Source organism: Sorex araneus, chromosome X, assembly GCF_027595985.1.
Source record: "Sorex araneus isolate mSorAra2 chromosome X, mSorAra2.pri, whole genome shotgun sequence".
In the NCBI taxonomy this organism is placed as follows: Eukaryota; Metazoa; Chordata; class Mammalia; order Eulipotyphla; family Soricidae; genus Sorex; species Sorex araneus.
Window position 1 is genome coordinate 46,547,730 of NC_073313.1, and position 12,672 is coordinate 46,560,401.

The window sequence follows — 12,672 nt, forward strand, 5'->3', positions numbered from 1 at the left end:
TATATACTGCTACGGAACGTTTGTGAGGTACTCGCTCCCGGTTATAATCAGGGGTGGCCAGGCACAAAACGCGAGCCTTTGTCACTCCAGCACGCACCCCAAAATGCCCAGTCCCCAGAAACCCGCACTCCCTATCTACACATGCAATTAATTGCTCCCTTAGTCCTCCTGGGTGAACGCTTGCGGTCCCCCTCCTCTCGACAGTACAGGTCCCATTTATATTTTGTCTTGTCTTCATTTTTTGTGGCGCGGGGGGGGGGTAGGGGGGGCGGGGGGGGGACTGGGGATGGGGGCGCCGACCAGAGCGATAGTACAGCAGGAGGGGCACTTGCTTTGCACGCTGCCAATCCACGTTTGATCTCTGGCATCCCATATGTCCCCCCAAGGATGACCTTACTCTTTTTTTTTTTTTTTTAGATTGAAGCTGTTCGTGGCTGGGTTTCAGTCATACAATGTTCCATCACCCGTCCCTCCAACAGTGTGTGTTTATTTTCCACCACCAATGTCACCAGTTTCCCTCCCACCACCCCACCCAGCTGCCTGTGTCTGCTTTCTCTTTCTCTCTCTCTCTCTCTCTCTCTCTCTCTCTCTCTCTCTCTCTCCCCCCCCCCCCCGTGTAATTCCTGACTGTGCAGCCGGGAGTAATCCCTGAGCATGGCAAGGTGTGGCACAAAACCAAAAAACAATACGACTAAAAACCTAACAGACCTTGCCTTGAAGTCATCCTCATTTACTTCAGCGGCGCACCTCTTGCTCTTCCGCGCTGATCAAATCTTCTGGCCTTCCTGCCGCCTCTAGGAATTGGAGCCTTTGTCAGCAGGGCCCTGCCAAGGCCTCCCCTGCTTTGGCTCACCCTGAGAAACCAAGCAAGGGCAGCTTCCAAACCTGACTCAGTAGTTTATTCCGTCTGGGATATTGCAAATGTATTTATTTACCATAAACACCTTTCCCTCCTCTCTTTCACCTGGGGGACTCCTTCTTGGCATTCAGAATTTACTTCAATGTGAATGGAGACAGGAAGGCTTTGCCATTCCTGGGAAACGTTCTTTCACCTTTTCCTCCATTCATCCCCAGGCTGTATTCAGCGTCTTTTATTCTGCCTTTCCTGATACTGCATCTCTTGACAATCTGTGACCCTCAATTCCTCTGGGGCAGGGACTGTATTTCCTTTTTTATTTACAACCGTATACATCATTGTTTTGGGTTTATACTTTCTATAGGATAAATTTCTGCTACCTGCCTTTTCTTCAAAGATTTTGTTTGCGAGCTTTCTACATGGTAAGACAGATATATGTACATGCATATTATCTATTTTAGGTGCATTAATGATTCATCTGTTGATGTCATCTGTTGCTGAAATCAGGTTTCCAATTTTTCATTATTTGTCAACGATGCTGCAGTGAACAATCTGATTCTTTCTCCTGAGTTTATCTCAGATACATGCTTGAAAGTAGCTGTGATCTTAAAATACATACTTAAAATTGTTGTATATGTAAGTTCAAATCATCAACTTTACTAGATCTTGCCAATCTCCAGAATCATTGAATCAATTAAGACAGTTCCCTTTCCCCTTCATTCTTTCAATAGGTATTATCAAACTGTATAATTTTAAGTAATTAGCTGAGTGAATGTGAAATGGTATACAGTTGTTTATTTATTTCCCCTTAACTTCTAGTTCAATTGGTCATCTTTTCATATGTGCTACTGTCTTCTGTGACTCATCTATTCATATCTTTTACTGATTTTTCTAATCAATCATTTGTTATTAAAAAATATGTATTATTTATTCTAGTTTTGAAGTGATTAGTACAGAGGGTAATGCTCTCGTCTTGCATGCAGCCAACACAGGTTCAATCCCTGGCACCACATACGGTCCCCTGAGTCCCTCCAGCAGTGATCCCTGAGCACAGAGCCAGGAGTAACCCCTGAACACCAACTGGGTATGAACCCAAAACTAAACACACAAACACATATATGTATATGTACATACACACATGCATATGGATACCAATCCTATGTTTGGCAAATATCTTAAAAGGTTGTGGTTCCTTTCAACTCCATTTATAGCATTCATGATTATATACATGATTTTTCAATTTACTATAGTCAATTTTTTTCCCATTATAGTTTGTTTCATTGTGAACTCAAAAAATTCCATAAAACAAAGTTGCATCATCTTACAAGTATTTTTAAAATTTTTGAAAGTAGGAAGACTACTGCAGTGAACTCCCATTTGCTTCCATTCAGATTTGCCCAATTCTTTGATATTTTATCATATTTCTTTTATCATTCCTTCCCTCTATATACACAATCTTTTCCCATTTTAGAGTAATTTATAGACATCATATACATTTACCTCTAAATAATTCCGTGTATATTTCTAATAACAAGGATATTCTCTTGCAACTGAAGTTTACAATCAAAATCAGAAAATTAGTATCAACAAAATGCTATTTTCTAATCTAAAATTCATATCCAGGGCCATAAAGGTAGGGCAGAAGTTAAGATATTTGTCTTTCACACAGCTGACCTGGGTTTCATCTCTAGTTAGTACCATGTATTGTCCCCCAAGTACCTTCAGGACTGATCCCTGAGCACAGAGCTAGGAGTAAGCCCTTAGCACAGCTGGATATGGCTCCAAAATTGAAAAATAAAATACATATCCAAATTTACTGTCACTGTCACTGTCATCCCATTGCTCATTGATTTGCTGGAGCAGGCACCAGTAACGTCTCCATTGTGAGACTTGTTGCTACTGTTTTTGGCATATCTAATACAACATGGGTAGCTTGCCAGGCTCTGCCGTGCGGGCGGGATGCTCTCGGTAGCTTGCAGGGCTTTCTGAGAGGGGCAGAGGAATCGAACCTGGATAATTTTTATTTATTTATTTTTACCCCTTTTATTGATTCATCATGAGACACAGTTACAAAACTTTCATGTTTGAACTTCGATCATACAGTCATCAAACACCTATCCCTTTACCAGTGCACATTTTCCCCCACCAAAATCCCCAGTACCCCCCATCCCACCCCTTTCCCCTGCCTGTGTGGCTAGACAATTTGTTTTGTATGCTTGTTATGGATAAAATATAATTCTGTATATAATTATGTAAAATATAATTCTCTGGGAATTCTAGAATTTTTATAATTAGGGTCTGGAGAGATCTCTGCAGGGAGCTGCTCGGTTCTGAGATTTGTGTGTGTGTCTCTGGATCATGGCCATGTGGGAGCTTAAGTAGCCAATGGCAGTTTGTGGGCGTCATCTCAGAGTCCCATGGGGCGGGGATGGGGAGAAGGAGAAGAACCGACTCCTCCCCTGTCCCGTGAGACCTGGCGTTTCCCGCCACTGCTACCATGTATCTGGAACTTTTGTTGAGTTCTAGAAGATGGCAGCCTCCAGGATTCCTAGGGAGTAGGTGGAGGGACGGCACCTGCTCCTGTCTGGAGTGGCCTGGCAAAAGTGGCCTATTGCAAAGTCTGGAGGCATCTCTGCAGCAAGCCACTTGTTTCCGAGAGAGAGATTCGTATGTGTGTCGACTCACAGTTGTTGTGTTGTTTTTTTTTTTAATTTTCTCGAATCACCGTGAAAAAAATACAAAGCTTTCAGGTTTAAGTCTCAGTCATATAATGATTAAACCCCCATCCCTTCACCAGTGCACATGTTCCACCACCAAGAACACCAATATACCCCCCTCCCCCCCCGCAACTGAGTAGCTAATGATCTTCACTTTATTTTCTCTATACTTTGAATACATTCAATATTTCAATAGAGAACTCACTATTATTGTTTGGAATTTTCCCCCAACAATCAGGCCTGCTGAAAAGGCATCATTTAATAATTTGTTTTCCATTGCTGAGAATGAAGACTCTATGAGCTTGTGTGGCCGCTGTCGCGGCCACGTAGTTTTGGATTTCTGATATTTGAGGTCTTCTAACCCATTTTGGCACCCAGAGCGGCTTCTTACAGAAATGCATCATAGTTTTTGAAAGTGCTTTTTGTTATGGATTTTTGGCAGCAACACAAAGGAATGCTATGTTCATTTAATTTGTCAAAGGACCAAGTCTAATGTTAAATGAAGTCCATCAGAAAGAGAGAAAACCATACAGAATGATCTCCCTTGGCATCAGAAAGGGAGTGCAGTGGGTAAGGCACTTGCTTTGCATGTATTCCACCCAGGTTTGGTGCCTGGCACCCCGTATGGTCCCCAGACCTTGTCAGGAATGAGCTCAGAGTGCTGAGCCAGGAGTATGCCCCAGCACAACTGTGTGTGGCCCCCAAACAAAACAAAACCAAACCAGAATATCTCCCTCATATATGGGACATAATGAAACTTAGTAAGAAAATAAAAAATGCCCAAAGGCAACAGAAACTGATAATTGGTCTTCAGTAAGAAATTTAGCAGAGTGGTGGAACAGGGGATGGGATGAGGGGGGGAACACTGGGACAATAGTGGAGAGAAGTGGACACTCTGGTGGAGGATGTGGTGTTGAAAAGTTGTCTGTGTGACACCCTATCATTAACTGTATTTTATTTATTTTTATTTATTTATTTTTTATTTATTTATTTATTTTTTTAATTTTAAATTTTTTATTGAGTCACCATGTGGAAAGTTACAAAGTTTTCAGGTTTAAATCTCAGTTATACAATGCTCGAATACCCATACCTTCACCAGTGCACATATTCCACCACCAAGAATCCCAGTATAGCTCCACCCCGCACCCCCACACCCCTAACCCCCCCACACCCCTAGCTCCCCACCCTTAGCCCCCCCCCGCCTGTGTAACTAATAAATTTCACTTTACTTTCACTTTGATTGCATTCAATATTTCAACAAAAGTCACTATTATTGTTTGGAGAGTCTCTCCCCTAAAGTCAGATCTGCTGAAAAGGAAGCATTAGATAATTTGTTTTCCATTGCTGAGGATGAAGAGGTATGAGGTCGAGTGACTACACTTAGCGGCCTCTCGGTTTTGGATTTCTGTATTTTAGTATTTTAGTAACTAAGTCCAGAGAGATATCTGGCAGAAGTTGCATCATTGCCAACTTGTACTTCTCAGTTACATTATATTCCACATATGAGTGCAATCTTTCTATGTCTGTCTCTTTCTTTCTGACTCATTTCACTCAACATGATACTTTCCATGTTGATCCATTTATATGCAAATTTCATGACTTCATGTTTTCTGACGGCTACATAGTATTCCATTGTGTAGATGAACCAGAGTTTCTTTAACCAGTCATCTGTTTTGGGGCACTCTGGTTTTTTCCAGATTCTGGCTATTGTAAACAGTGCTGCAATGAACATAGAAATACAGATGCCATTAACTGTATTTTAAATCACAGTCCTTAAGATAAACAATATTTTTTAAATGGACCAAGTCTACAATGTATATTTTAGCCATCAGTGGTCAATTAACATTTTTCAGTTTTTTTCGTGGACAGGGCAGGGAGTCACAACTGGTGGGACTCAGGGCCTACTCCTGTCTCTGCTCAGGAATCACTCCTGGTGGAGCACAGCCATATGTGGTGCCAGGGGTAGAAACTAGGTTGGCAGCATAGAAGACAAGAACCTTACCTGTTCAACTATCTCTCCGGCCACTAGTGAGTTAACTTTGGTTAGGGTGCTGTTTGCCATGTTTCCCCAGTATAAAGTTACTATTTTCTTCCTTTCTAACAAAGAAAAACTTAAAAAAATTATTTTTGGCACCATGGCTTATAATACTGTTGATGATAACATTTCATGCACAACACAGTTCCTTACCACACCCTACCCCAGAGGGTCCACTTCCCTCCACTATTGTCTCACTACCCCTCCCCCCATCCGGTCCCCTGTGGCAGCTTCCTACTGAAAACCAGTTCTCAGTTCCTATTGTTTTGGAGTATTTATTATACCCCTAATATGTTTTCTTATATCCTATGTGTGAGAAAGATCATTCTGTGTCTGTCCCTGTCCTTCTGTCTCAGCATGATTCTCTCCAGATCCATCCATATATGCAGCAAACTTCATAATTTCATCTTCCTATAGCTGAGTAGTATTCCAATGTATATATGTACCATCATTTCTTTATCCAGTCATCTCTTCTCAGCCTCATGGGTTGTTTCCAAATTTGGGGTATTGTGAATGAACTGTGTTGCAATGAACATAGGAGTTCGAATGTCTTTTCTGAACTGAATTTTTTTTCTCTTGGGGTACATGCCAAGAAGTGGAGTTGCTGGTTCATGTGAGAGCTCAACTCCTAGTTTTTCAAGGAGTGTTCGTATTGTTTTCCAAAAGACTGGACCCATCAACATTCCAATCAGCAGTGAATGAGTGACCCTTTTACCCCCATGTCCATTTTCCCCCACATCCCCACATTTATTTATTTATTTTTAAGTTGATTGAGATTCTGTGGTTTACAATCCTGATAATAATGGTTCCTCATGCACATGATTCCAACAACACACCCATCACCAATGTACCCACCTCTTTCCCCCCAAGGACCCCAAAACCCCTACCTTTCAACCTCCCCCTCAAATTCAATTATGTGAATCAGTTCTCCCTTTATGTTATCTTTGGTCCATTGTTGCTACCTAGCTATGAATCTAGGTCCCACATATGAAAGTGATCATTCTGTATTTATCCTTTTTTTCTGACTTCACTCAGCATGATATCCTCAAGTACTATTCATGTCATAGCAAATTGAATGATTTTGTTCTTAGAGCTGCATGGTACACACACACACACACACACACACACACACACACACACACACACATACCCCAAAACTTCATCCATAGTAGGACATTTGGGTTGCTCATGTACTTCAGCTATTGTACTAAGTGTGGTAATGAACATAGGTACAAGTATCCATTCAAATTAATGTTTTTGCTCTTTTCTTATTGTTTTTGTTTTTTATTGAAACACCGTGAGAGCAGTTACAAAGCTTTTGGTTAAAGTCTCGGTCTGTTTTTGTGTTTTGAGTATTAATGCCAAGAAGTGGTATTGCTGGGTCATTTGGGAAATAAAAAATTTCCCAAATAAAAGTTTTTATTTTTGTCTAGATATCTATATTAATTTCTATAGAGGCTGAATCAGACCACATCCCACCAACATAGAATGAGACTTCCTTTCTCTAAGCAACCCATTCAACACTGGCTGTTTCCAGACTTTTTGATATGTGTTGTTCTCACTGGCATGAGATGATATCTCACTGTGTTTTGATTTGTATTTCCCCAATCATGACTGGTGAAGACCACTTTTTCATATGTTTGTTTGTCATCTGTATGTCTTCTTTGGGAAAGTGTCTGTTTATCTCCTTCCCACACTTGTGGATGGAGTTGTTGAATTTTCTGTTGTTCAGTTTTGTGAGTGCTTTACAAATCTTAGAAATCAACATCAGATTAGGTATTATCTGACGTATTGTGTGCAAATATTTTCTCCTGTTCAGTAGGGTGTCTTTTTATTATGGCTCAGTTTCTTTCACTATGCAGAAGCTTTTTAATTTGATGTAGTCCCATATGTTTACTTTTGTTTTTGTTGTCTTACCACTGTGGTCACAAAATGAAACATTGTATCTTAGACACAAGATATAAGATACAATGTTTCATTTTGTGGGCCTTTTTGTTTTTGTTTTTCTGTTTGTTTGTTTCCTCTTTTGATTCTTGTTAAATATTAGAACATTGAGAAATGTTGAAATTTTCATTGGCACTTCAAAAGAAACTAAAAATGTAGGTGAAAAACCTGTCAACAATGAACAATGAGCTCTAAGACTTGAAAAGGCTGGGTTTCAACTTCAAAGGAGTTAGAATGCAAACTTCAAAGTAGTTGTAATGGTGTGACTTAAATGGTAGCAGTCACACCAGTTTTTAAAGTTAAATTTATTTATTTATTTATTGTGATCTGTTATCAGGAAAGGGTGAAGGTTTCTATCACAGTTTGGATATCTAACTATGGATATGATCGACTACCATAGAGCTAGCTTGATTATTAAGTAGCTGCTTAATTGTACTGTATCTGTATCCCAGTTGTTGATCATTTATTTGTATGAATCATCAGTTGGAGCTATAAATCCTTTAACTTATATATTTAAAGTTTTCTCTGCAAATATTTAGATTGCTTATTTGTAAGTATAAACATTGTTGGAAAAATATAATTCACTGTTGTTAAATATATTATCTTCTATAGAAATTTGATACTTCTTAAATGTTTTACCTTTTTTGGTTATTTCTTTAGGTCTCAGCAGTAAAATGGTGATTTCCTGCCTGACAAAAGCAAACGTTGCTTTTTGAAAGAACAAGTTCTAAAGGAAAAATTAAGTTTTTGTGAATTTATGATTATATTTTCATTCTTAGTATCTTCATTACAGATTATTTTGATTCTGAAAGGGAGAGATTTTGACTCTACAGTAGGTTGTAATTTAAATTTACTAATGTGGAATTACTGAAGATATTTTAAACTGTATATAAAAGTACATAATTGCTCTTGAGTTTGGTAGTAGAAATTTACACAAATACTCTTTTCCTCCACCCCAAGGTCTTGCATGAGCTTATAAATTACAAAGCTTTTGGTATGAAAAAAGAGCTAGAACTAAAATCACAGATTTAACAGACAACAAGTAGATTGTATTTTTAAAGTCACATGATTTTTAGAGGTAAGTGCATTTAAGGATTTGAATCAGGGTAAATAAAGAGAGTAAGGGAATAAGAGGTACTTGGAAATCTTCCAGTTTCAACCATGTATAAAATATATATGCGATGTTAACATGTAAGTGCTGTATCAGAGGATATGAAATACACAATAAGTTCATACATGCGACCTGCATATTTTTTACTTGCTCTTGGACATTCATAATGCATATTATTTATAATTATATCTTCTAATTTAAAATGAATTTACTTGTGCATTTTTAGAGCACTCTTATTATCATGTTGTAGGAGTGATTTTGTTAGCAGCTTGGTCAATATTACTCATGAAGTTCTATTTGAATGGGAAAATTGCCTGATTATATCCCCAAATAAGGACTTTGGCTACCTTTATTTGTATGTTTTGTTAAGTAATTGAATGAATGCAAAACCATTTCCATGAAGGTGTCAGTTTAAAAATCTTTAATCATTGGAAACTTAATGTTTTGTGGTGATTTTACTTACTCAGGCTGACATGAACATTTTTGTATACAACTTTCATTTATTCAGACATAGCTAGAGGCAAACATTTTCAAGTTACAGTGATTTTAATAGTTACCTTAAGAAAATGGCCTCCTGTGGCTCGAGTGATAGCACAGCGGGTAGGGCGCTTGCCTTGCACGAGGCCGACCGGGGTTCAATTCCCAGCATCCCATATGGTCCCCTGAGCACCGCCAGGGGTAATTCCTGAGTGCAGAGCCAGGAGTGACCCCTGTGCATCGCCGGGTGTAACCCAAAAAGCAAAAAAAAAAAAAAAAAAAGAAAAGAAAAGAAAATGGCCTCCTTATTTTTGGCCTTCTTTTACTTGATGTCATTTTGAATCTTTTTTCATATGTATGAACTTTGAAAAGAATTTTAGTACTTATTGAGACCTCTCTTTACAATAATGAGTTTTCTCTTTCTAATTTTACCCTTTTGTTGGCTTCTGGTTTGCGGGCCACACCTGCTGGTCCTCAGGGCTTTAGGCTCTACTCTCAGGGATCAAATCTCAGGGATCAAATCTGGTCAGGCTTAGGAGACCATCTGTGGTACTGGGGATTGAACCCTGGTCGGCTGCATGCCAGGACAGCACCCTACCCCTTGTACTATCTCTCCAGCCATAATCTTGCCAATTTTTAGGAATTTAAGCATCAATGTTTTTAGTTAAGGTAGATTTCAGTATATTACATGCTTAGCGGACTGGAGCGATAGCACAGCAGGTAGGGTGTTTGCCCTGCACACGGCCCACCCGGGTTTGATTCCTCCGTCCCTCTCAGAGAGCCCAGCAAGCTACCAAGAGTATCCCGCCCTCACGGCAGATCCTGGCAAGCTCCATGTGGCATATTCGATATGCCAAAAACAGTAACAAGTCTCACAATGGAGACATTACTGGTGCCCGCTCAAGCAAATCGATGAACAATGGGAGGACAGTGCTACCACTGTGGTTATCTCTGGTTAATTTCCTGGAGAGTTCTGCTGATGTTTTATTCAGTTTATTTCATAGATTCTGGTCAAATCTTGAGGTCTTTAATCCCCTTTGAGTATACTTTTAAGAGTGCTGTGAGGTACAGTGATAATTTCATATTTTTGGATATGAAAAATGGATAGATATGTGGCTATCTGTCTTTCCCTCCTAATCTAAGATATATTGGGATTAGGTAGAAATCAAGCTCCTCATGAAATGACTAGTATCAGTTGTAGTTCTGCCAGATTTATTATCTTGTTGATTGTCATATGGTGATTTAACTCCATTATTCCTTCTACATATATTCACTAGAATTCTACAAAAGGAAGAAATTTTCCATCATCTCAGCTTATTAATTCACTGATAACGGTGTCACTGACTCTTATTTGATTTAGTATATTATAATTCACAAATACTATTGTTTTTCAATACTACAATTATACCTGCACTGGAAGTCATTCCAAAGTGACTTCCATATCCTTTTAATTGTCCCCACCATTTTTTAATCACTTCCTTGTATGCAGTCACTACAAGATATTCTATATATTTATAGATATAAGTACATGTGGATATGTATATGTAACCATATCTCTTTCCATTTCTGGAAAGATAGAGGTATAAATGTATGTGAAAATAGATATATTAAAGTAAAGCAGTCTCTATCAACACTTACATGTTACTACATTTTACATGTCAATATTTTTATAACTACTAGCAATTTTTGAATATTGAATTCTTTTTCTTTAAATTGTAATATCTTTTAGAAGTTTATACTAATACATTTATGTATATCATGAATTTGTAACTAATAAGTCCAATTCTAATTGCCCTCAAAATATTTATTTCTTCAATACCCCAAAGCAAAGCAATTTCAGAATATAAAAGTTATATTACTGTGAAAAACTAAACTACTAACTCAGATTTTTTTGTTTAATCTTAAGTATGTTTAGTCAAAATACTGTCTTCCAAAATGATTTAGCTTTATCCGCTCCCTGTTTGGAGTGCTTACGTTATTCATTTGAAAAATAGTCTGTTCATTCATTCCCATTTGTATTCCACAATAAGGTTTTTTCTATCCTCATCTACTTCTTTGTCTTTTATTTGGTACAGTGTTTTTTTTCTTTCATTAACTTAGCTATTGATTTATGTATTTTGCTATAAAGATACATAAATCAATTTTCAAAGATATTTTCAAAGATTCAGAATTTTTATTAATTAGTTTTTGGAGGAGTTATTTTTTATTTTGTTTTCTAGTTTTATTGAGCTGTAATAAGAAAATACTGTTAGCAATTTTCCATTATTTACATTTAGATTCTTTCTTTGCAAAACAGTATTTGTTCAATTTTGTAACTAATCCATGTGCAGATGAGAAGGAATGCATATTTTCTGTAACTAGATTATAAAATTTGGTAAAAATTGGTGAGATCTATTTTACTGATTACAGTGCTTGCTTTTTCTGTGTCTTAATATTTCTTCCACTTTGCTCTGCATGTTTAACACTGTATGCTAAAGTCTCCAATTAGCAGTATGTTTCTATTTGTAGCTCCTAGTATCAGTTTTTGTAGTTCCCAGTATCAGTTACCTTTATCTTTTATTGTTTACTTATTTGTTCTTGTAGAACTGAGAATTGAGCCCAGGACCTCACACAATAAGGCTCATACTCTACCTCTGAACATATTATATTCCTGGCCAATTTTTCTTTTATAAAGATAGTTATTTGGTGTAAGGTTTCTATAACAAATATACATACATTGTGAAATTGACTTTTGGCATTATAAGATATCCTTCATTAAAGTCACATTTAATTATGTTTTGGTCTTAATTCTACTTTGTCTGCTATGGAGACTCAGAGCTCCCTCCTACTGGTTATTTGTATTACCTATGTCTTTATTTTTGGTCTGTATGAATCATCTTGGTTTAGCTGTACTAAGGTATTAGATATAACTGGGTCTTGCTTTATGAGCCATTAAGAATATTTCAGGAAGCAGGAGGATAAGGTGCTTATCTTGCATGCAGTTGCAGCAGTGAACCTGGTTCAGCTGTACCACCTATGTATGGTTCCATGAGCATCATGAGGTGTGAGCCCTGAACACAGGGTCAGGCATGGACCCTAACACTGACAGGTATGGTGTGGCAAAAATCTATTTGTATATATGTTTTGTATATATGTTTTAATAGGTGAATTAAGTCCATTCACATTTAAAACTATATTTTATCTCAATATGATATATTATTTTATGTTGTAATCACCATGTGCAGTACATATATTTACTGTGTCTTTTTTTTTCAAGATATATATATATATATATTTTGCTTTTTTTTGGGTCACACCTGGCGATGCACAGGGGTTACTCCTGGCTCTGCACTCAGGAATTACCCCTGGTGGTGCTCAGGGGACCATATGGGATGCTGGGAATCAAACCCGGGTCGGCTGCATGCAAGACAAATGCCCTACCCGCTGTGCTATCACTCCAGCCCCAAGATGTATTTTCTTTACTAGTATAATTTATAAGTTTTATAATTGGGAAGACTTGTTGCTCTAGGGTTTACTTTTGTACTTATTGCAT

At 37.9% G+C, this 12,672-nt stretch overlaps 1 protein-coding gene across 1 annotated transcript in view; it reads right to left on the reverse strand.

Moving 5' to 3' along the window:
- Positions 1-841, reverse strand: part of EFHC2 (EF-hand domain containing 2) — a 259,310-nt gene extending 258,469 nt beyond the window's left edge. Inside the window, exon 1 of the mRNA XM_055121645.1 lies at positions 709-841. The gene's annotated coding sequence lies outside the window, so the exon portion shown is untranslated. The remainder of the gene's footprint in view (positions 1-708) is intronic.
- Between the last annotated feature and the right edge of the window lie 11,831 nt (positions 842-12,672).